The 27,920-nt window shown below is 33.7% G+C and overlaps 1 long non-coding RNA gene across 1 annotated transcript in view; it reads right to left on the bottom strand.

Annotated features, from left to right (window-relative positions):
- Positions 1-21,170, bottom strand: part of LOC123647316 — a 124,869-nt gene extending 103,699 nt beyond the window's left edge. The window contains exon 1 of the long non-coding RNA XR_006738198.1: positions 21,035-21,170. This is a non-coding gene — a long non-coding RNA (uncharacterized LOC123647316). The remainder of the gene's footprint in view (positions 1-21,034) is intronic.
- Between the last annotated feature and the right edge of the window lie 6,750 nt (positions 21,171-27,920).

Genomic DNA, 27,920 nt, shown 5'->3' with positions numbered 1-27,920 from the left:
AAGATTGACTATTATAGATACTTCATATAAGTGGAATCATGCAGTATTTGTCTTTCTGTGACTGGCTTAGTTCACTTTTAGCATAATGCCCTCAAGATTCATTCATGTTGTCACAAATGGATTTTCTTCTTTTAAAGGCTGAATAGTATTTCATTATATGTATATACCACAGTTTTTTAATCTATTCTATGTTGATGGACACTTGGGTTGTTCCCATACCTTGGCTACTCTGCTGCTAAAGGGAACATGGGAGTGCAGATATCTCTTCAAGATCTTGATTTCAATTCTTTTGGAAATATATTCAGAAGTGGAATTACTGAATAATACAGCAGTTCTATTTTCTATATTTCTTCCCAGGCTCTGGCTGAGAAAGGGATTGAAGCATCCAAACCAAGATGACAGAACACAGAGCTAAGGACCTAGGGGGAAATCTACACAGGTTGAAAACAGAGAAAAGTAAAACAACACAGACCTCAGAAAAATTCCCGCAGAAACAGGGAAAGCAAATATCATTCTGTACACTCAGAGGAGACAAAAAGTTGACACTTAAGAAATTTAAAACAATCCATGTTGTTTTTAATGGATGAAATAAAGAGAAAGCCATTTATAGACTTAAAAGAATTGAGAATATATACTGTTTACAGGTTTCTTGTGGGGAAAAAAAATTAAAACTATATTCCAAATAACTAGGAAAAGAAGAGATCAAAATTGCAGCAAGATTTGAATCTAGTATAAGTTATAAAAATTGTGAATACAATTGTAAAACTAATTTCATAGATTTTTCTTATAATAAAACATATGATATAAATATAATTTAATACAAAAAGCCTAACTTCAAATCGTACAGATTCACTGTAAATCATATACATATGTTTATATACAGATAAACATAAATTTTAAAATTAGAAATGGATATTAAAGTTGGTAGCTAATGAAACAAAACCTACCATATATTACATCATATATTAATTACACTTTACTTGCATTACTGAAAAATCAGTAGGGAGATGGATCGCTATTCTTTAAATAGTGATGACAGGACTAATTGAAAATTTAGAAAAAAATAATGTGAGACAAATTTTTACTTCACAACTTCCACAGGAATAAATTCCAGGAGAAAATATAAAAATACTAGAAAAACTTAATGAGATTAATAATATAGTTAAGTAATATAAAATATTGGACAATGGAAAACATTTATAAAGATAAAGGTTTAATTGCATTAATATCAAAAATATTTTCTAAATCAGTAAAAACCAAACAAATCTATAGAAAATAATGGAGAAAGACTGAAAAGGAAATTCACACCCACCCACAAACTCTCTCTCTCTTTCTCTCTCTCTCTCTCCCTCACACACAAATACACAGCCCCAAACACAAAACATCATTGTCAATCAAAGAAACACCAAATATGAACAATACAGTATTGTTTTCACTTTTAAAAAGGTCAAAAATGTGTAAATAATGTCAGTAAGAATCTGAAGAAATATGATTTTATACTGCTGGGAAGGAAAATTTGTATACATTTTCCAAACAATTGAATAATCACCATTAAAAGCTTTAGAATTGTATATACTTTTTGACCAACAATTCCACCTTTAAAATTTTTGCCTAAAAAAAATTGTTGTGAGTGTATACAAAAGTTTACCATCAAGGATATTCATCACAATCTACATAATAACAAAGAAAAAAGAAGTATCATAACTGACCAATAATGAGAAACTTTAAAAAAATTAAAGCTATGCATATAAACAATGGAATATTTATTCAGTCCTAAGAAAAGGATATTTTGTCATTTATGACAACATGAATGAACCTCAAGGACACTATGTTAAGTGAAATAAGCTTGGCACAAGAAGATAAATGCTGCATGGTTTCAACTATATGTAGAATCTAAAAATGTTGAATGAATAGAAGCAGAGAGTGTGGAATGGGAAAATTGGGGAGCAGCTGGAGACTGGAAAAAATGGGGAAATGAGAACAAAATTTCAGTTATGCAGGATGAATAAAGTCTGGAAATCTAATATATAGCATGGTGACTATAGTTAATACTGTATTGTATACTTGAATTTTCCTAAGAAAGTAGATCTTATGTTCACAAACTAGATAATTATGTAAAGTGATGGATATGTTAATTAGCTTGCTAGTGCTAATAATGTCACAGTGCATATGTATATCAAAACATCACTTTGTACAAATTAAATATATCAATTTTCATCAACTGTGCCTCAATAAAGCAGGAACAAAAAGCCATGCAAAGAAATATTGTATAGATATTAAAATTATATTGTAGAAAACTAATAAATGATATGGAATAATCATTTGATGTATGATTGATTAATGAATAATTATCTGTGATTAAAATTTAAAAATAAAAATAGCACGTGCATATGACCTACTTATTATATTATAGTGAATGTATTTAAAAATATAGGAAATATATGCATATACATTTAAGTTGTAACTGTTTTCTCTGAGCTGTAGGTAATAATGTTTTTAACTTTTTATTTTTTGTATTTTATGTTTTCTAAAATAAAAATGTATTGCTTTTATAAAAGAGTTATAAATATGCATATATATGTAAATTTGTGACTGCTTAATTAATCACACTTAGGCATGTATGTAGAAGAAAAAGAAATTATCAGAGGTGCTGAGAATTATTTGGCAAAAATTATTTTTATCATAAGATTATTTATAATAGCCCAAATTTGGATATTTATAGAAATTTGTTGCATAAATTATGGTGAATCTATTTTATGGAATACTGTGCAGCCATTACAATTCATATTCTCCTGCAATATTTCATGACTTTTGAAAATCTTAAAAAGATAAAAATAAGAATAGCAAATTATTATACATCAAATGATTCCGATCTTATATGAACAAGAGGGGTGTGTGTGTGTGTGTGTGTGTGTATGTGTGTATTCAGAGAAAAACTGAAAATGAGAAGAGATGTAAAAATTACAGTCCTGGATGATTTACATCATAGAATGATGAATGATGAAAGACTCATCAGATTTATTCAACAAATTGCACAATTAGAATAATTATCAACCATAGGAGGGGCAAGATAAGGCTAAAAACTAAAAGATATTCATTATTGTTCATTTCCAACCTAAATAGAGGAGTCCTGCCTGTAACCATTTGTGTATTAGGCTTTATCTTGATATACTTCTATATGAGTAAGGCTTCCATTATTATCTAGTGTGTATTGAGGCATACTTATCAAATTATCAGATGCCTCGGTGCTGAAATAAAATATTAATACATTAGATGATAGAATAAAGATTGACAATTCTGAATATACTGGAGCAATAAGGTGAAACTAATAATATAAAATTTGGCAAATAGAAATGTGAAGTCCTAGAATTAGGTTCAGAATACCATCAGCATGATTACATGATCAGGAAAACGTGTTTTAACAGCAAATTGTTCCAATTAAAAAACTCAAATACTGTCATTGAGTTCAAGCCTAATTATAGGAAGGCTTTTCTAAGTGAATACAATCCTATGCTGAATTAATGGAAACATAGTGTTCATAATAAGAGAAATTTCAAGTCTTTGAAATATCTAGAATAGCATGTTCTGCTCCAAGGACAATTTAGGGCACCACGAACAAAAGAGAGTGACCAGGATGACGACGTTTGGGAAACAGTTATTAGGAAAGCTTGTAGGAACCAAGGTGCTGACATGGAAAAGAGACGCTTATGTGAAACACAATCTCTACTTTAAAATATTATAAGGTTTGTCAACGACCAAAATGATTACATATTCTGTGCAGCCCACGGAGCAGGAGTAGGAAAATTAAGAGAAAAATATATGAAAGCTGACTTTCACTTCAATATGAGACAGAACTTTCAGACAAAGCCCAGAGACTAGGGCAATCCCGAATCCTCCCTCCACATCCACAATATTTCATCACGCTCTAAGCTGCCAGATGCTGCATCCATAATGAGATTGATGATAAGCAAAGATTAAAGGGATTCAACTTCTTCCATCTGGAAAAACAACCATTAGTTGATGATATAGTCCATTTTAAGTTAACAAAGATGTGTTCCCTAAATCTCAAAATAATAGGAATTCATCTGTGAACTACTGTTTACAGTTAAAAAATGATAATGTTGACAGAAAACATTTGCTGAACATAGACTATGTGCCAGGAACAATTCTAAATGTTTTACCTAAATTTTCCCACTTACCCCACACAAGAATCCAGTGTGCTAAAAACTATGTCCATTGTGCAGATGAGGACATTAAAACTGGGAAATGCTGAAAAAAGAAAGTTATCCTTGGTCACAAACTAGTAAGTGGTGGAAGAAACTTTCATTTGATTCTCAGATTTGTGACTTCAATGCCCATGTTCTTTCTATTTCAACATTGTGTCTTTTTGGCACAAGGGAGGCAGAATTAGGGAACCTAGTACTGGCATAGACAAGAACAATAGTATCATTTTTGAAAGAAGATAATGAAATTTAGAAAATAGATTAGTGATTCATTTTCTTTAAGTCTCTGCAGTTGAAGAAAGTGACCTTGAGATTTTTACTTCTTTCATTTTCTCAGGAACAGCACATATAATTCTATTTATAAAGCATTTTACATTAACATACTTTTACACTTAAATATAGTGCATATTTCTCAGAGAATCTGAGATCTCTGTTAACTGACACTCCTGCATATTTACTGTAATAAATTCTGTTGTCCCTGAGACTTCTATATGGTCTCCAGTTGTCGTCTGAGTCATCCAAATAAAGTACAAATTAGGCTTATAACAGGATTATTATTAGGCACATTCTATTGTGCTCATATTTCTTGAATATGTATAGCCCGATATTTTTTCTTGTAACTAGAATACCCCATTAGTCAATTGTGCAAAATAACACAAAGCAGACATACCAAATTCTGTACTTCAAGAGATAGTAGAAGTGAAAAATAGATACTAAAGGTGAAAAACATAACTAATTTTTAAAATATAGAAAAGTTTACAAACCAAAAAAAATAAAAAATAAAAGACAATATGTTCTGGTGTGAGACAAGGCTATTTGAAATCTATTCTTTGAAACTGAGGTGATGATAAAGCAGGGTAGACACATCCTTGGTGAAAGAATGAAACCTTGATTGTATAGAACAGCTTGGACCTGAGTAAATGGCTCATTCTTATGCTCTTACTTTGGAAGGTACTCTGATAATGGAAGATCCAGCCAGGGCTGAGTTGCTTACTATTGATAGACTTCAGGATCAATGCGAAACACACCTGGGGAGTCTCTCCTCATGACTTCTAAAAGCAATGCTAAAACAAATGAAAACTATTTTTTAGAATTCTTGCAAAGGAATCAGAAACCCACACAAACGCATAACTGACTCCTTCCTGATATTAGATGTTTCCACTTACGTGGCAGGATTGTCATAAAGAAGGCCTCTGTTTTAATTAAGGCCACCAGCTGGAGAAAACAAAGGAAAGCTTAACTATGAATAGGGAGTTTCAGAGAATATACTAAAGGCATTGAGTGCAGGAAGGAGGCAGTTGAAGAGGAGCACCATAAGGACAGATCATGGATAGAAAGCTTAAAAGTTTCTAAAGATGAGGCTGCAGGAAAAAGAGGATGACTAGAGGGTTTATTCCTGGATGGTGACCAGAGATAACAATGATAATAATATGAGTCACAGTAGATTAAATTCATCACAGGCTTGCCAAGAAATTTAATCTCAATAGTATGTTGGTGGGTGGACTCTAGGCATAGGAAGTGCTAGGGCCCCCCCTGCATTGCTGTGGCCTTGTTCACCAGAGGAAATCCCTGTTTCTAGTGGACAGAGAGAATCAAGTTTCCTTAGGAGGAAGTGGCAACAACCTGGATTGGTGCAACTATTAATTTACTCATCTCCTTGTTTTAGAAGCTAAACTAATATATCTGCCAACCAATGGTGAGGTCAGGGCATGATTCAAATTCATATCTGTGCCTCTAAGCCCTAGTTCAGAGCCTAGCATGTGCCAGGTGTTCAAAGGTTGAATACATCACTGAAGGTGTAAGACAAGTAAGATATGAAGAATTCAGAGAACCACAACTGCTCACACAAAGGCTTTAGAAAATAAGAAGAATGGATAAAGAAAAATGCGCTATATATACACGATGGAATACTATTCAGCCGTAAAAAAGAAGGAAATCCTGTCATTTGTGACAACATGGATGAACCTGGAGGACATTATGCTAAATGACATAAGCCAGGCACAAAAGGAGAAATACCACATGATCCTGCTTACGTGTGCAGCATAAAAAATATTGAACTCATAGAAGTAGAAAGCGGAATGGTGGTTACCAGGAGTTGGCTGGGTGGGTGAAGGTTGGAGAGATTTTTCTGTCCTCTCAATCTTACTAAATATTTTTCACCTCTTTAGTTTGTAACTCTACAATGATTAGGAGGTGAACAGGGAAGAGTGAGCAACACACCTATCAGTGATCCTAACAATGCCGTTTACTAATAAGTTGAATTTGAGGAATTAACTGACACTCTATTATCCTGTTTTCCCCAAATTTAAAAGAGAGTTAATAAAAATACCTAAAGATTCCATATGAGATCATATGTGAGAAAACAGCCCAATATATGGGAATGTGCAGGGTAAAGCATAAAGAGTTTAAATACATTCGTTACTATTATCTTGCTGTTCACTCTTTACCACTTAGAGAAATGCCTGTTAATCCTGTCATTCCATCTACTAAAGATTCCAGATACTAACTATATAGATAGATATGGAGTCTTGACCAATGGTTTTAAGTGGAAAGTTGCTTTAAGTGGAAACACATATTAAACACTGTTTTTTATAGAACTAGAGGCAACAATAAAAATTTTGTTCTCTATCAATTACTTGAAGTTTGCCATCTTTGCCACTGGCAAGCATGCAAACATTTAAAAAGTATCTAATGAGAGCAAGTAATTGCACACCCTCTGCACACTGCTCAATTGTTCTCTGATGTACCCTTGATGTGCTGACACCAGCTTTCCTTTCTCTGTGTCCCTCCAGGCCAGGAACCTCGGAGGGCTCTATGAACACAAAGTACATTGTGCTTATTCTAATTCAGGAAAGATGAACAAAGACCATAATCTTGGAAGTAGTAAAAAGTACCTCTCAAGCGGCAAGAACATGGCAGTGGAAATATAAAATGAAAGCCTGACCCCAAACAAGCTTTGGATTGTTTCTTTTTTACTAAAAAAATATCAACTATGGAATAAATTGGAATAAATTTTAAGGCAGAAAATTGACCAATGTGAAATGTTTTCATCTATTTACCTGGCCTCATCCTGAACCTCTCTAGCTCTAACTCAGGGCATCTATTTCTTCCTCTACGGGAGTTCCTATATACATTGTATATGTGTATACAGTATACACATTGTATACTCATATACATGATATGATTCCGTACACATTGTTCATTCATTCATTTTTTATTCATTTTTGAGTTTCATTATTATTTCATTCATTCAATTTAATGCATTGCATTGGTGGTAGTATCAGCATTCATTAAGCATTTACTGTGTTCCAAATACCATACTAAAGGCTTTATATTAGTTATCTTATTTAATCCTTTTCACAACTCTGTAAAGTCAGCCCTTCATTATCCCCATTTAACAGATGAGGAAACAGCCCAGGGAGGTCATGTTACTTTATTAAATTCACCCATATAAGCTAGTAAATGATGGGTCAGTGATTTAAACCAGGTCTGCCTAGCTTCAGAGCCTGAGTTTTTAAGTATTATACTAAACTTCCTTGGTGTCAGGGCCCTAAGCATCAAGAGAACATGCTCTGATTGCTAATTCTAGTGGAGGAATGCAGAGGAGGGGCTGGGAGACTTGTGGAGAGTTGGTTAACCTCACCTGAGATGAAGAATGTCAGGAGAAGAGATAAGAGAAGTAGGGAAGGAGATCAGGAAGGGCCTTAAAGTTACAATAATGAGTTTAGATTTCATGCTGAAAATAATGGGGGGAAATGGAAAGATTCATCTTTTAGGAAGATTACTGTGTCAGGTTTATGCTGGCTGAACTGGAATAAGACATGGCAGGGGGCACAGGGAGCAGACAAGAAGGCTATAATGATAATCTAGACAAGAAATGATGAGGACTTCAGTCAATGACTATGAGAATAGAGAAAAATGGGTACAGATGATAAGAGAGAGGGAGTGATATAGAATTCCTCCAAAGTTTTTCTTGGAGACCCTTAATGGTACATTTCCCTGTGAGGTACTATGGGGCCACTGCAAATTTGGAGGACATGAAATGTCAGCTGAGGAGCTTATGGCATAGCACAGGTGCTCTGATGAACAGTCAGGACTGTGAAATCTAGCTGGAGCCACTGCCATATAGACAACGACGAGCCAAAGGATCCTTCTCAGATGTCAACTCTGATCAGTTAGTCCAGTGGCTGCCTGGAGCACTGTGTCATCCGGAGTCTAGGGAAGAGAGAGGTGAGAAAAGCATTCAAGGATTGGGGATAAGAAGCAAAGACGCAGTTAGGAAAGAATATAGGCCTCTGTTTGGAAACAGTAAGGAAATCAATCAGCTTAGAAAAAGAACTATTTGGAAAAATACTGAGAGTAGTGTGAAAAACCCAAGGCTATAACATTGCAGCACTTTAGAGTGGTTAAGAAAGTGGGCCCCAGAGCCGGACTGTCTGGGCTTGAATCTCTGTTTCCTATTTGCTGTCTGAATGATCCTGAGTTAGCTACTGAATCTGCGTCTCCAAGACTTTTCCAGGAAAACAAGCATAATTGTTATGCTTCAGAGAGTGCTGTGAGAAATAGATATCCAGAGAAGTGCTTAACCATGTGGGAAAAAAATCAATAGTTGTTCATTCTGTAAAAAAAAAAATATATGTGCATATATATATATATATATATATGTATTGTGTGTTATATATATAAATGAGGATCTTAAGCACCAGACAGCAATTTAAAAGATATGATAGAAAAGGAGTCATTAAACAATGTAATGTGAAAACACCTGTCTTTAAAAAGAACATTTGTCCTCATACCAACTAACACAGATTAATGGCTATAAATTAGGGATTATTCAATCAATTTTGTTTTGTTTAAACAATAAATATGAGGTTCTGAGATGTCCGATAACATAACCAAGATTACCAAACCAATCCAGAGTCAAAATCAGCACTATTTCCTAATCCTGAGTAAGATGGATCTTTCACTACATGATTTTAGGTAATAATCTGTTCAAAGAAAAAGCTATCAATTGAGTAAAAATCTTTATACCACTTGAACCTCATTTTTTATCATTTGTCTATCAAAAATAACTTGTGTCAACATGTTCTTAAAATGTAGAGAATTAGGGGTTATTTTTTACCTCTGGTGAAAATCACACACTGGCAAATTTTAGTCTTTTTGTTGCCTGTCTCTGGAAAGTTTTATTTCTTAAGAGGCACTTTTTTCAAATTATCTTTATGGATGGGCTGGAAAGTTAGAAAGAAAGAAGATGACAGGCTGAGTGCAAGGTATATATACAAATAAGTGAATTAGTAACACTGGTTCTCTCATATGATTGCCATCCTTCCTTTCCTCTTCCCTACTGAGGCATTTCTATAATTAGTGGTAAAATCAGGTTAGAATTTTCCTCAAAAATAGAATATAAATTTTATCATAGTAAGGCTAAAAATCTAGACTATACTTATCCAATGATTTAATTATGTATAATCAACTGCCAGGAACTTTGAAGATAGCCTCAGTTTCCCCAGGATATACAAGGAGGTTTTTAATGAATACATAGAATAGAAAAATGCTACCTAGCAAAATATTGTTTCAGGGCTCAGTATTAAATTGACTTTTCCTCTTATCATATTCTTCCACATTTCCCATGTCACCAGTGGCTCTTGCTCTCTGTTTATTTTTTGCCTATTAGATTTATGTAGTTTTTTATAGGTTAACAAATTCAAGGATGTGGGTACTTGAATATTGATTGGGAAGTTTAAAGATATAATACTATATTTCCTTCCCTTAATCAACAAAGAATTTGGGGCATACTAATAGAGAAAGAAAAATGTAACCCAGATGTTGGGACAATGATTTCCAAGAAATTCTAACAGCTACTCTTAAGGAATGACCTTTTAGCTCTTAGTACTTTTTAGATGCATCAAGCAATTTTAAAAAGAAAATGAGAAATTATGAGATAATTCAGAGTGAATGGTAATGCATAAATACAAATCATATAAATGATCTTTAAATGCACGCTTAAATAATGAAGCATTTACATTTGTGGGAAAGAGTGGATGGCTTGACGCCAGTAAAATTGCTATTATTATATAGCACTTATTTGGTAGTTTCCATTTTAAAAGTGTGCTACTGCAACTGAATTAAGAAAAAAGAGTTCCAACGCTTTATATGAATTATTCTTACCCACAGATTATGCAGGAAGGGAAAGTACACGAGAAAGTTGCTGAAAATGCTACTGGTAAGTTTCATTTCATAGCTAAGAAAAAGAAAGTTTGTAAATTTAAAGGACTGAATGTTGATTTTAGAGAACTAAGGAATAGGGGCCAGGAGAAGCAAGAACAGATCTTTTCAATTGGATTACAAATAATGACACAAGAACCCATCTGCCTATGTTTTATAGTGAAGAATGCCATGATTATTTGATGAGTAGGAGGGAAAGTTTGGTGGGATGAAAGATGGAATAAAACCAGGGAAGCTGGCTGCCTCAAGCTCAACAAGAAAATGTCAAATTAAATGTGTGTTCTCTTCCTGAAAAGAACCTCTACCCACCTTCATTATGCATCCATGTGTTGGTGACTGATGCAAATGAAAACACAAATGTGTTGCCTACTGATGTCAGCCTAGTGAAAGCCAGTCCCTAGTAATACACAGACTTAATTTTTTAGGCTTACAAAGGACATGTAGACTTTAAATGTTTGTAGACACAATCTTCCTTTCCTTTTCACTATATCCCAATTTCATCACTGAACTACTAGAATTGGAAGAGTTATGGCTTTGGATTGAAAATAATTTGAATTCTGGCTATCACTTTTATGGGGAAAACTAGGCTACTGCTATTTCCCTAAGGCAAACACATCTGTGATTTAAGCTAATCAGTCCCTGCATGTCACTGTTGCTTCATACAAACAGGGCTACAACAGCATGTCTTTGCAATGAGAACCCATAATCTTAAAGAGAAATCATATCATTTTTAGTAAAGCCCACCTCATCAGCTGAAATATTTGCATGTCAATTAGTAATTTTCCAACTGAATAAGTGTTTCAGTCAATGGGCATAGGGGACACTTTGATATGTTGTCCATTTGGGTTTAAAACTTTGAGGTGCTGTATTAATTCTCCAATTTTATTTTATAAGACTGAAAATGATGTTTTTAGATAAAAGTGGGAAAAGTTTGAATTACTTTGTTTTAGTGGCTCAAATCTGAAATTTACGTTTATCAAAAAGTAACAGTTATTTTACTGAGTACTAATGTAAACACTGAAACACCAGAATTATAAAACATTTTACACAGGAAAGTATTTAAAGTAGATAGTTCAGTAAGTTAATTGACTTGTTTTTAAATTAATAAGCAGTAATTAGGGAAAGTAACAGTGATAACAAATGCAAAACATCAAAGAGAAAACTTTAATAGCATTTAATCTGAACACATTCTATAAAGTTGGATTTTGAAATACTTTAAAGTTTTTAGTTCTAAGTTTACTCATAATTATCAGCATATATATTCACTTTTATAATTTAACTATCGTCCATCTTAGCCATACGTTTGTTCCAATTATAATGAAAATTACACAATAATAACAATATGCAGTAGCAACTATAATATCATATACTGGTAGAGCAAGTTATTTAATCTTTCAGGAAAAAAAACCCGGAAGCTAATTTGTCCTGGGCCCTTTTGTTATTTCCTCATAAGCATGCAACAAAGTATAGTCCTGTAAATGCCAATAAAATAGTATCTTATTGTTCTTCATGGAAATTAGTGATGCATAAAAATGCATGTCATTAGTGGTAGTGAAAACCATTGGAGAGATCATTATTGCATTTTAATGAATGAGTTAAATGCCTGGGATTGTCAACTATGCTAAAAGAATAATTATCTGAGAAAAATTAATTCTGGCATTTGGTAATTACTAGTTGAAAAATTATAAATTTCACTGAAAGGATACTTTGTCTAAATGTTTTATGCTATTCCAAATGCCAGAGCCACAAATTACACTGTGTGCAGAAAATGTTTTATTATAGAATCATAGACTAACTACTATGGTTCAAGGAAATATTTTAAAAGACTTAAAAGAATCCTTATCCAAGTTATAATATTGCCAATAATAAAAACTATATTTTCTATCAGAGGTAAATATTCATAATTATGACAAGATTAGTTGGACAATTATTTTTAGAGTAGGAAAGTTTTTAAATATATGTGATAAAACATGAATTAAAACTTTGATAATGAGTTTGTTAATTTGCTTGAGTGTAGTAATCACTGCACCTTGTATAAATCTACCAAGATAAGCATACCAAAACTTCGTGTTGCACTTGAAGCTCTGATTCGGGGGTGGGGGGACAAGGGCAATATACGTAACCTAAACTTTTGTACCCCCATAATATGCTGAAATAAAATAAATAAATAAATAAATAAAAATAAAAAATAAAAAAACATTGCATTGTACACCTTAAATATATACAATAAAAATTTTTTTAAAGGTTGATTTTTTTCTGGTGCTATGTGGCTAGTACAATAGCATTTTATGTTTACTCACCACATAACTTACTAAATCAGATTTGATATTACCAAATGTATGTTGAAATAATTTATTTTTCACTGTGTTGATGTACCTACTGATTATGCAAAATCAGTGGTAGGTAATACTGTTGGTGCCTTAACAGGAATCAAGGCAGTGGCACCAAAATGTATTAGTAGTCATTGTGTTCTTCACTGCCACACACTGGAAAAAAAAAAGCCAGTTTTCCTTAAGAATGTCTTGATAAAGCAGTAAAATTTATTAATTTTACTAATTCTTGACCTATGAGTATACCTCCTTTAATGTTTTTGTGATAAAATAAAAAGTAAGAGTAAAACAGTTCTGCTACATGCTATAAAGGTCTTTTCAAGGAAAAACTTGTGTGATTCAGTTGAGGACTAAATTAGCCACTTTTGTCATAGAATATAATTTTTACTTGAAAGATGTTCTTCAACACATCAAGAAACAAACTATGGTTATTCATAAGTGGGTATTTGAAAACTAAAACAATTTTGGAAAAGGATAAAGTTGAAGGACTCACACTTCTAGATTTCAAAACTTACCACAAAGTTATAGTAATCAAGGTAGTATGACCTAAGGATAGACATAAAGATAAATGAAATAAAACTGAGATGCCTGAAACCAACCCTTACATTCATGGTCATTTGACTTTTGACAAAGGTGTCAAGATAATTCCATAGAAAAAAAAGAGTCTTTTCAACAAATGGTGCTAGGAAAACTAGGTATACAGATAGATGCCCCTCCAGACAAAAACATAAACTTGAAATCCTACCACACATCATTTACAAAAATTAAATTGAAATGGCTTATATACCTAAGTGCAAAAGCTAAAACTATAATACACTTAGAATAAAATACAGCAATAAATCTTTGTGACCATGGGATAGGAAATAATTTCTCAGATATAATACCAAAAGCACAATTGACAAAAGAAAAAAATAAATTGGGCTTTATTAAAATTAAAAGCCTTTGTGCTTCAGAGGATACCATCATAAAGTAAAAAGACAACCCATAGAATGGAAGAAAATATTGGCAAACCATTTTAGCTGACAAGGGTCTAGTATACTGACTATGTAAAGAACTCAAAACTAAACAATAAAAAGACAAATGTCCAATTAAAAATGGTCAAAGGTTTTGATTAGACATATCTCAAAAGGAGATATATAAATGGCCCATAATACATGAAAAGATGCCAAACCTTATTAACCATTAGGGAAATGCCATGGGATCCCAGTAGGTATATCCACTAGGTGGTTACAATAAAACCACCCCCACTAGAGGTGGTTATAACTCATCCCCACTAGCATGATAATAATAAAAAATCCACCCACTAGGATGATTATAATGAAAAAAGACAGGAAATAATAACTGTTGCCAAGAATATAGAATAATTGAGCCCTCCTACATTGCTTGTAGGAATGAAATGTAAAATGGCAGACACTGTGGAAAACAGTTTGGCATTTCCTCAAAATGTTAAACATAGAATTACTATACGATCCAACATTCCACTGCTAGCTCAGTTAAACTGGAAACATGTCCACATAAAAACTTGTACATGACTATTCATAGCAGCATTATTCATAATAGCCAAAATTGGAACTAGCCAAATGTCCATCAACTGATGAATAAATAAACAAAATATGGTATATCCATATAATGGAATATCCTTTGGCTATTATAAAGAATGAAGTACTGATACATGCCACAACACAAATGAACCTTGAAAACTTCATGCTAAGTGAAAGAAGACATACACAAAAGACCATGCCTTATATGATTCCATTTATATAAAATGTTCAGAATAGGCAAATCCGTAGAGACAAAAAGTAGTAGTTTTCTAGGATTTGAGAGTTGGACTAAAATGGGAAGTGACTGCTAATGAATATGAGGTTTCTTTTGGGGTTGATGAAAATGCCCTAAAATTTCTGTGGTTATAGCACAATGCCATTGAATTATAAAACTCTAATTGACCAATTTTATGGTATGTGAACCATAACTCAATAAAACTGTTTAAGCCTACAGCCATACCAACCTGAACGCACCTGATTTCATCAATAAAGCTGTTTTTAAAAAGAAGTGGGTAATTGGCAGACTGTTTCTCAAAAATGAATGAAGTAAGTCTGTCACTTCCAGGAAAACAACTAACAGTATCTGTTGCCAGAGCTATAATTAAAACTTTCAAGCAAAAATTAAAATTTTAGAAAATTTATACCTGCTACCATGTGCTTAGCAGCTTACCAGTATTAGATTTTTCTAACGAGATTCTTGGGGATATTAACAACTGTGGGGTTGTTTATATGTGTGAAATGTGTCAACACTTAGAGGATATGCATAATCCAGTGAACCAATATTTTTCAAATGATCAGTGCATGTTACAAACTCATGTGGGGGTAAAAGATCCATTTAAAGTGCAAAAAAAGCTGGTAGATTTTAAGGTAACAAAGTATGAAAAGTTTATTGATAGAGCATCAAAAGGTTATTAAAAGATAGGGCTTCAAATCCACATTGTGATTAACCTTTAAGAAACTACTACTTCCTGAGTTTAAAAGAGGAATTATCTGAAAAGGCAATTCATGTACTTTTTCCAATTCCATGTCTACATGAGCCAAATTTCCTTTTAATACTTGAGCCAAAACAGCATATCATAATAGGATGACTGCAGCCCAAATACAAAAATCTAATTGTCCTCTATTAAGCTACACATTAAAGAGATTAAAAAATAAAACAACACAACTCACAACTCTTCTCACTAATATTATTTTTATTATTGGAAATACAGTTATCATTCCTACAATTTATGCTACGTATGTTAATATGTAATGGGTTGAATAATATTATTTTTAAATGAAATAAATATTTAAAATGTTCTCAGTTTAATTTCTAATATGATATTACTTCTAATAAGCACTTCTAATAAGGTAGTAGTACATAATTATGTGGATTGATAACACAGAATAGGTGAATTTAGGCTTTCCATAACTGTATGTGTGTACACAAACTTTTAAACTTTTGTTACAAAACAACAGGTTTACTCCATGGTATACATACACCACATTTTATTAATCCACTCATGTATTGATGGACAGATAAGAAACAACAGTGATATAGCACCTCTTGTATTTTCCTGGATAGAGCTGGAACCCATTCTACTAAGTGAAGTATCCCAAGAATGGAAAAATAAGCACCACATGTACTCACCAGCAAATTGGTTTCACTGATCATCACCTAAGAGCACATTTAGGAATAACATTGATTGGGTGTCGGGCAGATATGAATGGGGGAGGGGATGGGTGTATACATACATAATGAGTGCGATGCGTGTTGTCTAGGGGATGGACACCCTTGAAGCTCTGATTTGGGGTGGAAAGGGGGGCAAGGACAATATATGTGACATAAGCTTTTGTACCCCCACAATATGCTGAAATAAAAAAAAACAGGTTTATATTTTTCAAAATGCACTGTGTTAATAGACTAGAACTGAGAATGTGCCACTTAAAATGAAACAGGCAGAAGTTCTAGTATGATTCTGAAAATAAGAGCAGGTGAACTTATACAAAGCTTTGGAAAATTTCAGAAAATATTCTACTTATATTTGGGCCTTTGGTGTTTCAGAAGCACCAGACTAAATCTCAAGTTTCTTCATACTGAGGATTGGTCAACTGGGTATTTGAAGAGCTGTGGGGTGGGTAGTGAGGTCACATGTTTTCTTGATCTCATCCATCAATCTAGTGTGTTGCCATAATCCTAGAGCCCCTAAGAGGTAGGGTGTCACCATGGAAATTTTCTCATCAAATTAAGATCTTGAAATTAGAGAAACTGTGGTCCAACCAAAGTAGACAGAAAGCTCTATTCTTTTAAAGAATAATCAACATCTAAGCAACTACAGAGGAGATGCTGAAGGACTTCTAATTCCCAAACGCCCTCTGATCCACAACTAAGTACCTACTCAGGTCCTCCAAAATTCATTCCTTGTGGAGGCTCTAGTACCCTAACATGCCCGTTGGTCTTTCCTATCTATACCATGGTTTCATTTCAATGAGTATCTCCAACCTCTCTAACTTAATTTCTGCCTTAATTTCTATTTCCTAGAAGCAAAATACTTGGCCCCACCCTCTCAATATTTGCCCTTGTTTCAACTATAGACTGTTTCTACCACCTTTACCACAACAATTTCCTCAGCATTGATATATCTGGAAATATCTGGGACAACCACCAACACCACTCCTTCGGTTACCTACTGACTTCAGAATTAACTCCCAATAGCTCCCGGGTGGAACTGGAGAGTGTAAGTCTTTATATGGGATCCATATACTTTATGGGAAAATCATCCAGTTCTAAAAGAGAAAGCCATATGTCTTCATTGATAATGAATAACAATAGAAAAATCTTATTTCTCCCTCTGGAGTATACACTATTAAGTCTCTATTTGTAATCTAATGGCACTGTTTTCATAACAAATATTCACAATATATAATGTACAGAATCTAAGAAATCATTATAATGCCTTAAACATAGTATGAAAAGATGTAAAAAGAAAATAACTTATGATAAAGTAATTATTTCAGTATGAAAATATTTGGGTACTAAACAGGATGACCTAATGCATTTGTCAGGTGTTTGATCCTATGGTGCTGTGCTGGGGGCAGGGACTCCAGCAAGAGGGTATCCCAAATCTCCTGAGTGTGGTTTTACTGTTGCCTGGAGTACAGGAGTTTTCCCCTTAGTTTCTGGATTTCTCACAGAGAATTTGTCAATGAATTGTTGATGAAATGGTGAATTTGTTGGGGAAAAGAAGATTGGGGCTTCCTACTCCACTATCTTGTTGACTTAACTTTTTCCTTCCACTAGTCGGGTATTTGTACCTTATATATAATTGCCACGAATATACAAAGGGAACCAGGAATTATCTACTGTAATCCATGGGTCATTTTGCTGATGGTAAGATTTTTCCAAATGGTAAAGAACTCCTGAACAAAACAAAATAAAATATTCTTTTGATTTGTAAGGGAATTGAATTCCTGTAAATTTCAGTGTATATTGAAATCTTGTGAAAAGTAATGTTTTATATGTAATATGAACTTTGTATGAGTTATCTATTGCTGCATAATAAATTACTCCAAAACATAGAGGCTTAAAACAACATTTTTTTGAAACATTTTTCATGGTTTCTCTGCTTTAATAATCTAGAAATGGCTTAGTTGGGTGCCTCTAGCTCAGGGTTCCTCAAAAGGCTACACCAAGGTGTCAGCCAGGGCTGGCTACAGTCATCTCAAGGCTCAACTGGGAGAAGACCCAGTTGCAAGCTCACTCACATAGCTCTTAAACTGAGCTCAGACCCTCTCTGGCTGTTGGTCGTAGACATCAGTTCCTTCCCACATGGTCCTTTCCTTAGCCCGGCTCCTAGATTGCTTCCTTCAGAATAAGGGCTTTGAGAGACAAAGTGGAAAGGTAACTGGCTTTTTCTAACCTAATTTTGGAAATGATGTCACATAACTTTAGCAATATTCTGTTTATCACAAGTAAGTCACTAAGGCCAGTCCATGTTCCAGGAGTAGGGGATTGTACAAAGGTATAAACACTAGGGGGCGAGGATTATTGGGAGTTCAATTCTAAACTCAGATAATTATAAACAGGTTTTTTACCTACATTAACATCAGGACAGACAACAAAAGGCTCAATTGCAGTTCTAGATTAGAGGAAACAGGGGTCAGGGGAACTAAATGTAATACTTGATCTAGGGTTAGGTCTTGTACTGAATGAAAAAAATGCTATAAAGAGTATAATTGAGTCAGTTGACAAAATTGGAGTACGGGCTATAGATTAGACAAATGTACTTTATCAATGTCAAATTTTATGAGGTGAATAACTGTACTGTGTAAGAGAATGCCTTAGAAAATGTACACAGAAGTATTTAGTAATTAAAGAGGCATAACTTCCTTTTTTCAAATGGTTCAAAAACAATACACACACATATCGTGTAGATGTGTATTATAGGGAGAGAGCACAAATGATGAAACAACTGGAGGAAAATATTAACAATTGATTGGTTAACATAGGTAAACTATATATGGCAGTTCTTTGTACTACCACTGTAACTTTGCAGTAAATAAAAATTATGTCACAATAAAAGGTTTAAAAAATAGTACAGTCAACATGGAGGGATTATAAAGAGTCCAGTTAGAGGAGGAACTATTCTTAAATATTATACAGTATTTATTTTAATATGAACTACATAGAGAAGCTAGTTAATTATATGTCTTTTATGTGCCAGGTACTAATCAAAGTGCTTTATTCACTTTATCTTGTACAATTAAAATTTAAACATATTTTTGTGAGGTTAAGAATTATTATTAATTAAATAGCTTATATAATAAATGAGGAAACTTAGACTCAGTGAAATTAAGTAACATTTGAGAGATGTAAAGTTTTAAGTGGCCCAGCCCAGATTCAAACTTTGAAGAAGCTGACTCTAACAGGTAAGAAAATTATTGACACAGTAACTAGAAAACTGGGATCAAACCCCAATTATTTATATCTTTATAAAGCACATCAGCTACTATCACTAACTAAAGGTAAATTAGAAGTTAGTTCAAGTGATTTGTGCAGATTATAATCATAAAATTTCCTGAGGAATATTTTCAATCAAAAACCAAATTACCAAATTCAAAGATAACCACCAATATTTTACTAGAATTTTATATCTTTTAGTGAAATCTTTAGAATTCTCTACAGTTTAGAAAGCATTTGATTTCAGCCATTAGGAAAAAGTCAGAATTTGAGAAGTCTCCCAAACGCTGAAAAGGGAAGCTTCTGTTTAAATCTGTGCTCTTCCATTTTTACCTATGTATTTTTATAATTTCATTCAAGCTAAGGGCCAAAGACAATAAGCTATTCAACTGTGGTGCTACAAACAGTGAGTTTTGGCATGGGAACACATGGATGGCAGGGAACTGGAAGGCCACATGCTTTCCCCGGACACAGGGCTGCCTTGATCAAGGAATAGCTTTCTGACGACCTGCTGTCCTTCCTGTCCTGCAGCTGAGTTTCAAGTCTTCCTTCTTGACATTCTACCCCAAACTCCACATTTTAGTGATAAAGAGAGAGATGAACACCCTTCTTGACATTCTACCGCAAACTCCACTTTTTAGTGATAAAGAGAGAGATGAACATAGATCAAGAATATCTGCTGTGAGAGAGAACAAGCTTCCTTCTATTTGCTGGTCTTGTTTTTTTCCAGTGAAAGAATATGGCCTTTTTCTTGCGTCAAAAGCAGATATGACCATCAGCCTGTGAAAATCTTGAACTTAGATCTTTGGTGTTTACATAATAGTTAGCATTCACTGAGCACTCACTCCATGCCTGGCATTGTGCTAATCAGTTACACAGGTATTAAATCAAGTCACTGGGATTTAAACCCAATTCTATTGCCTTTTGCTTAATGATTAACTTATATTCCTTCTATGTGGAGGAAGCCAGGATGCACACAAAGTTAAGTTTAACATGGACAACAGTCTTAGGCAGATTACAATTTGGTAGTGGGCTTAACATATGTACATAAGTAATTAAAATATACAGTAAAATTTACTAAATGTTATAAGAAGGGGTTATGGGATTTCATGAGTGTGAGAGATACTGATGTGAATGAAATAAAACCTTATCCAGGTGGGAAAAATTGAGCTGAATTATTTCAATATCATATATAATTAGATAAATAAAATGTCATTCTTATTAAAAACAAAACATAAAAAAACACCATAAGGAAAATATGGTTGCTGGAAAATAGGAGATAGGTTTGAGAGCAGCAAATATTTGCTTTGGATGAAATATTAATTGCATGAAAATCAAATTTTGAGAACAGTTTATGGAATTTCTTGAATTCTAGTTTAGGATACTTTAATGGCACATTTGAAGCAGAGCAAATCTATAGAAAGTTTTGAGTAGAGGAGGGTTATGGTCAAGGCTATGCTTTAGAACTGTAATGTTCACTGCACAAGCCACCAGTGCATATAGTTAGTTAAGTTTAAATTGAAATTAATTAAAATTAACTACAATGAAAAATTTAGCTCCTCAATTGCATTAGCCATATTTCAAATGCTCAATATTGCTCAATAGCAAGGGTTAGGTCTATCTAGATATTTGCTAGTCCTTGGTTCACAGTGACAAGAGTGAGTATGGGTACCGAGTTGAGCCGATGATGGAGTGATCACAAAGAAATCCCACACAAACAGTTTTTTTACAGAAAAGAAATAAACTATACAAGGTAAAAGCAAAGAAGGAAGTTACCTCTAGTGAAAATACGTTCCAGAGACAGGAACGGGTCAGTCTTCACAAGTGGAGAAAGACGTTGAGAACTCCCAGGTGATTTCCTTTTATTGGCCTAGTTCTGGGGTGGGCTTACAGGAGGTGTGGGATAGTACCAAATGATTATCAGGTGTTCTGAGTTTTCCCATAGTCCCTTCCCCTGATTGGTCCCTGGTTTCTCCACCCCTAGGAACCACCCTCCTGGCCTACACCCACTGCCTGCAGATTTGATCCCTACCTAACATTAGCAGCTTCTATCTTGAACAGGAGAAATACAAAACATTTCTATTATCACAGAAACTATTGTGGGACAGAGCTACTTTAAAAGGTTAATTGCGTGGAACATTATAAATGGATTGGACAGAGGAGGAAACTGAAAATGGAGAGTTGACTTTAAGTCAAATTTAGAAGTCCTGAGTAGCTATAGTATGGAATAAAATTTAATTTATAAAATACATGATTTTACCTTATACTCTTCTGAATTTTCTACAGATATTCATGATAAGGGCCATTTACTGCATACTCCAGGGATCCCAGTGAGAATTTAGAATCCTTGCCTTCCTTAGGATACTTTTTTTGCACTCAAGAGAAAAGTTAAAAAAATGAAATGATTCATCAGATTATGAATAAATATCTGGAGATCCTAGCTTCCAAGTGGAAATAGGGAATTCAAGCAGATGGACTTCCTGAGAGTCATCTCATCTGGCTTCCTATTTAATTTCAAGGGCAGTCCAAATTCATCCAATTGCTCTCTAAAGTTTGTTTATACACAGAGAAATATTACTAAGAACTGACACCTTTTTTTTCTACTTTTAGTTGTTACTTTATGTTTTTTCTGTAATCATTACAATCTAGAATGAGGGAATTTCTTATTTTACATATAGGGAAACTGAGGCCAAAGTTAATGACTTGGCCAAGATCACACAGTCAGTTCCAAAGCTAAGGCTAGAACCAGTGACCCAGGTTATTTCCCCTAGTCTGTGGCATTTTCAGAGTAACCTAGAGAAATATGTATTCATTTCCTTTTCAGATGCTCATGAGTTAGGGCAGTAACTATGGCTCTGTAATTTAACTTATGGTCCAAACATAAATCGCATTATATATATAATTTACATATATATATAAATTATATATTTAATAAATATTTTTGATGATCATTTGCTTGAGATTAGAAGCATTGGGACTTAAATCTCACTGAGTTTTAAATGGGTCCATGGGACAAAAAGTTTGAAGACCATATTCCAGATAGACATAACTATTCTTTCCTCCCTCAACCCTGACTTTCTCAGAGTCCCCCTGATACTTCATGGCCCTTACTTGTTGTCCTGCATGTCATCCTCCACTAGACTGGATGCTCCTTCAGAACAGGGTCTATGTTGTACTTGTCTTTGTGTCCCCAGTGCTTAATCCTGGTTCTCAGCACACAGTAGAAAAGCTGATGACTAATGTATGAATGATATATGGGTAAAGGGGTAGTTTCAAAACTCTGCTCATGTCTACTCTTAATAATCTCTCTTCAGACCCTTACCAGGGTCACAGGGGAAAATCAGGCCTGTCTAGCACACCTCAGCAGGCAATTCTAAGCTGTACAGTGCCACAGAAGGAGACCCTGCAGAATTTTCATACTCTCATCCCTACAAAAGTTTACCAAAGCAGTCTTTCAGCATGCCTGGGTCCTCTTAATACAAGACCAAGTTTCTTCAGTCCATTTAGTTAACTCTTTATGGGGACAAAAGCTTGCCTGTCAAAAGTTAGTAAAGGTGAGTCCGAGAGCCTCTATGAGATCCTTTGGTATAGGAGAACCTGTCTGCCTCCTTGCCAGGAGAAGGAGGCTAGCCATGCCCTAGCTGTACGGCTCCATTCCTCTTACACTGTCTAGCGTTGAAAGACAGATGTCAGAAAACATAACTTAGTCCTTCCATTCCTTTTTTCCATTACAAAAAGCAGATAGTGATTCCATCGTTAAATCAAATGATTTGAAATTTAAAATACTTTTTCTGTGACACTCAAATCTGAATCAAAACCAAACGAAACAAGATTAAAAAATCATTTGCTGTGTTCATATCAAGCATCAAATGTCAATGCTTAATTTAGCAGCACCACTATGTCTCTTGCACCAACCTGCCAAAGGGCTAATGAGCATTGCAGATTTCCTCATGATGCAAAGAACAGCGATCCAGATACAAAGAGACAATGTTATTCTTTGTATTAGGCACTGCCTTCCCATTACTGTCTTCCACCTTCCTCCCTCCAACACAATCATATTTCTGGGCTCATCTCTGTAATTAGATGCACAAGCTGTCAGATACTAGGGCTCCCCAAGTTCCTTTTCAATTTTGTGTCGTTGTTATTGTTGTTTATGTTAAAGTAAAGAGATTGCAATGCAAGCATTATATTTTTTACAAGGGAGGCCTTTTATGGCAATCAATGTTATATAAAGTTTGTCCTAAAAAGACATTCTCTTTATCATATTCCCATCAAATGACATAAAACGTATCATAGAGAACTTACTCTTCATGAATGACAATTTTTCAAATATCTCATTAAAAATATATATTTACCCATCCCAAAGCTAAGTTTTGCGTCACTGATTTAAAACTACCATTTTACTCCTATGAGAGTACCTTCTTTAGTTGTGTTACTATGTTGTCCTCAGAGAAGAGACAGTTCCAAACCCCACACTACCAACCTCTGTGCTGACAGACTTCAGTACAGGCTATGACATTGTGTTATCACCAAAGGGAAGGAGCAAACACTTGTTAGAAGTGATGGGACGTGATTAGTTGCACTTTAATGACTTAAAACAATTCTATGTCTATTTGATAAATATGCACAAAGTCAATAATTGTTTTAATCTTTATACCATTTTATGCAAGTAGCAGTGCTACACATTGGAAAAAGTGTATTCTGAGAGTAAAAGAATCCCTAAATACATGTGAATATGGAGACAGTATCATAATACTTAATAATTTCTAGTTTCTTTTTTCCGGTTTTTATTGAGATACAATTGACAAATAAAAATTGTGTATATTCAAGGTGTGCAATGTGATTATTTGATATATGCATACATTATGAAATGATTACCACAATCATTACCTCACACAGTTACTATTATGTGTGTGTTTGTGTGTGGGGATGGGGTATGGTGAGGACACTTAAGATCCTCTCTCTTTGAAAATTGCAAGTATGAAAGGCAGTATTGTTAATTATAGTCACCATGCTGTACATTATATCCCCAGAATGTGTTTATCTTATACCTGAGAGTTTGCATCCTTTAACCAACATCTTTCCTCTCCCCCCATGTTCCATCCCCTGGCAAGCATCAATCTACTCTATGCTTCTATGAGTTTGTCTTTTATAGATTCCACAAATAAATGAGATTATGCGGTATTTGTCTTTCTGTATCTACTTTCTTTCACTTAGCATAATGTCCTCCAGGTTTATCCATGTTGTAATCATGCAAACGACAAGATTCCATATTTTTTATGGTCAAATAATATTCCATTGTATATATGAACACCATATTTTCTTTATCCATTCATTAGTCATTGGACACTTGGCTTGTTTCCATATCTTGGCTATTGTAAATAATGTTGCAGTGAACATGGGAGTGCAGATATCTCTATGAGATATTGATTTCATTCCCTTTGTATATGTATTCAGAAGTGGTTTTGCTGAGTTATATAGTGGTTCTATTTTTAATTTTTTGAGGAATCTCCATATTGTTTTTTCATAGCTTCTGCACCATTTTACATTCCTACCAACATGGAACAAGGGTTCTCTTTTCTCTAAAACCTTGCCAACACTTGTTATCTCTTGTCTTTTTGATAATAGCCAACTTAACAGGTGCAAGGTGATTTCCAATTACAGCTTTGATTTGCATTTTTCTGATAATTAGTGATGCTGAAAATCTTTTCATATACCTATTGGTCACTTGCATGTCTTTCAAATATTGTCTATTGAGGTACTCGCCCATTTTTTAATCAGATTATTTGTTTGTTTTGCTATTGAGTTAGTTATATGATTTCCTTATATATTTTGGATATTAATCTTTAATCAGATATATAATTTGCAAATATTTTCTCCTGTTCCATAGGTAACCTTTTCATTTTGTTGATTGTTTCCTTTGCTGTGCAAAAGCATATTAGTTTGATGTAGTCCACTTTATTTTTGCTTTTCTTGACTATGTTTTTGGTGTCATAGCCAAAGAGTCATTGCCAATCCTGATGCCAACAAGCTTTTTTCCTGTTTTCTTCTAGAAGTCTTACAGCTTCAAGTATTACATTTAAATCTTTAATCTACTTTGCCTTGATTTTTGTATATGATATAAGATAAGGGTCTAGTTTCATTTTTTTTGCATGTGGGTATCCAGTTTTCCTAATACCATTTGTTAAAGAGACTTCTTCCCATTTATCATCTAGACAAGTTCACTCAGCAATTGAGCTGAGATACTGAGATACAAATTCTGAGAACCCATTTTTGTTCGCTTGGGCACAACAGTTCACAAGTTGTAATGATAGACCTTGAAAGATGTGTTCAGCTAAACAGAAATGGAAACATTAAAAATCTTTTGAAAAGGCCCCAACTATCAGTGAATGTGCATAATACATGGTATAGATTTCATTCAGTGATTAAGGTTATTTTCTAATGTTGTTTTTTATAGAGAGAACAATATATTAATTGTAATTTTTATATTTTCCTGCATCTGTGTCTTGACTTAATTTTTTAACTTTTTATTGAAGTAAAATATACATCCAGAAAAGTAAAAAATCATAATTGTACCACTCAATAAATTTTCAGAAATTGCTCACATCAGTAAAATCAGGATCCAGATCAAGAATAAACAGATTGCCAGCATCACATAACCCAATAAGCCTCATTCATATTTCCTTCCATGACTCTACACTGGCAAGGATAACATGACAAATATCCTTACTTCTAACGGCATAGGTTAGTTTTAGCCGAGTTTTTTTTTTTTGCTTTATTTATATGAGATTATTAAATATATACTCTTTCACGTCTGACTTTCTTTTTTTTTTGGCTTACCTCATTTTTATGATTTCAGCTGTGCTGCTGCATATGGTTGTGAATCTTTATTCTCAATGCTGTATGGTATTAGTTGTGTTGACATACCACAACATATAGTGGAAAAATACAATATTGGCAATATTTGAACTATTTGACTTACAAAACCAACAACTTTATGGGGTTAAAGTGGACTAAAATATTATTCCACTCTACTGTTGGTAAGCGTTTTAGTTTCTAATTTTTGGATAATATAAACAGTGTTGCTATAAAAATTTTAGCACATATTTTAATGACTATGTGTTGAATGGTTGGGTTAATGTGTATGCATAAGTTCAGCTTTAGAAAGTGATGGTACCTATTTACTCTCCCAACGACACTGAATGAGAATTCAAGTTGATCCACATTCTTGCCAACACTAAGCATTCTCTCTCATTTTGATTTTAGCCATTTTGGTATGTATGTAGAGCTATCGCATTGTGGTTTTAATTTGCATTTCTCTACTAAATAATAAAATTGAGCCATTCTTCATATGTTTATTGACCATCTGGATATCTTTTTGTGAAAGATCTGTTCAAGTTTTTGTCCACTTTTTCTATTATTATAATCTTTTGTCTTATTGATTTGTAGGGTACTTTTAGATATTCTGACTGCGAGTTTTTGTCATTTATTTCAAATATCTTCTCACATTCTGTGGGTTTCATATTGACTTTCTTAATACTGTCTTCTGATGACAAAAGTTTGTAATTTTTATATTGTCTCATTTATCATTTTTTTCCTTTGTGCTTAGCACTTCTAGGTGTCTTTTTCAGGTAATCTGTCAAATCAAGGTCAAAGAATAGTCTGTATTTTCTTCTAAAGCAGCAGTCCCCACCTTTTTGGCAGCAGGGACTGGTTTCATGGAAGATAATTTTTCCACAGGAGGGGGTGCTGGCATATAGAAATATAATTGATTTATATATTGACCTTTTATCCAGCAACTTTTCTAAATTCACTTATTAATTCTAATAGTTTGTCTATAAATTATTTGGATTTCTGGGTATGTAATATGCTAATAATGAGATTTTTCTGTCTTTATATACAATCCTTAGGGATTTTTTTCCTTACCTTATATCACTGGGTAAAACTCTAGTACAATGTTAAGTAAAAATGGTGAAAGTAGTCATACTTTTTTATCCCCTGGTCTTAGAAGAATAGTTTTCAGTATTTTATCATTGGGTATAATGTTGGCTGTAGGTATTTTGCAAATATTCTTTATCAGATTAAAGGAGTTCTTTTCTATAACTAGTTTGCTAAGAATTTTATCAAGAACAGATGTTGAAACTTACTGTATTAAGAATAAGTCTGTATCTATTGAGAAAATCATATAATTTTTCTCCTTTTCTCTATTATTATGGTAAATAACATTGAATTTGAAATGTGAAATCAGCCTTTCATACGTGAAATAAACTCCACTTTGTTATGTTGTATTTTCCTTTTTCAATGTCACTTGAATTAATTAATAATGTTTTGTTAAGAATTTTTACCTCTATGCTTAGGAGAGAGATTGGACTCTAATTATCCTTTTAATAATGTCTTTGTCAGATTTGGGGTTATGCTAACCTCATTTTAAAACAAAAATGCTAGGAAGAATTTCCTTAGTTTCTATTATCTGAGAGAAAGTTACATAAATTTGATGTTAACTTCTTTCTTAAATATGCTAAGAATTCTCTGGTGAAGCATTTTCTCGATGGGAAGGTTTTAAATAATGGATTCAAATTTCTGGTAATAATAATTTATGTTTTCCTTCATTTTTATTAAACATTCTTGCTAGAGCTTGGTTGGTTTAATAATCTTTTCCCTT

The sequence above is a fragment of the Lemur catta genome, chromosome 11 (genome assembly GCF_020740605.2).
Source record: "Lemur catta isolate mLemCat1 chromosome 11, mLemCat1.pri, whole genome shotgun sequence".
In the NCBI taxonomy this organism is placed as follows: Eukaryota; Metazoa; Chordata; class Mammalia; order Primates; family Lemuridae; genus Lemur; species Lemur catta.
Note: the sequence above shows the minus strand (reverse complement) of the source record. Positions and strands in the feature narration are given on the sequence as shown.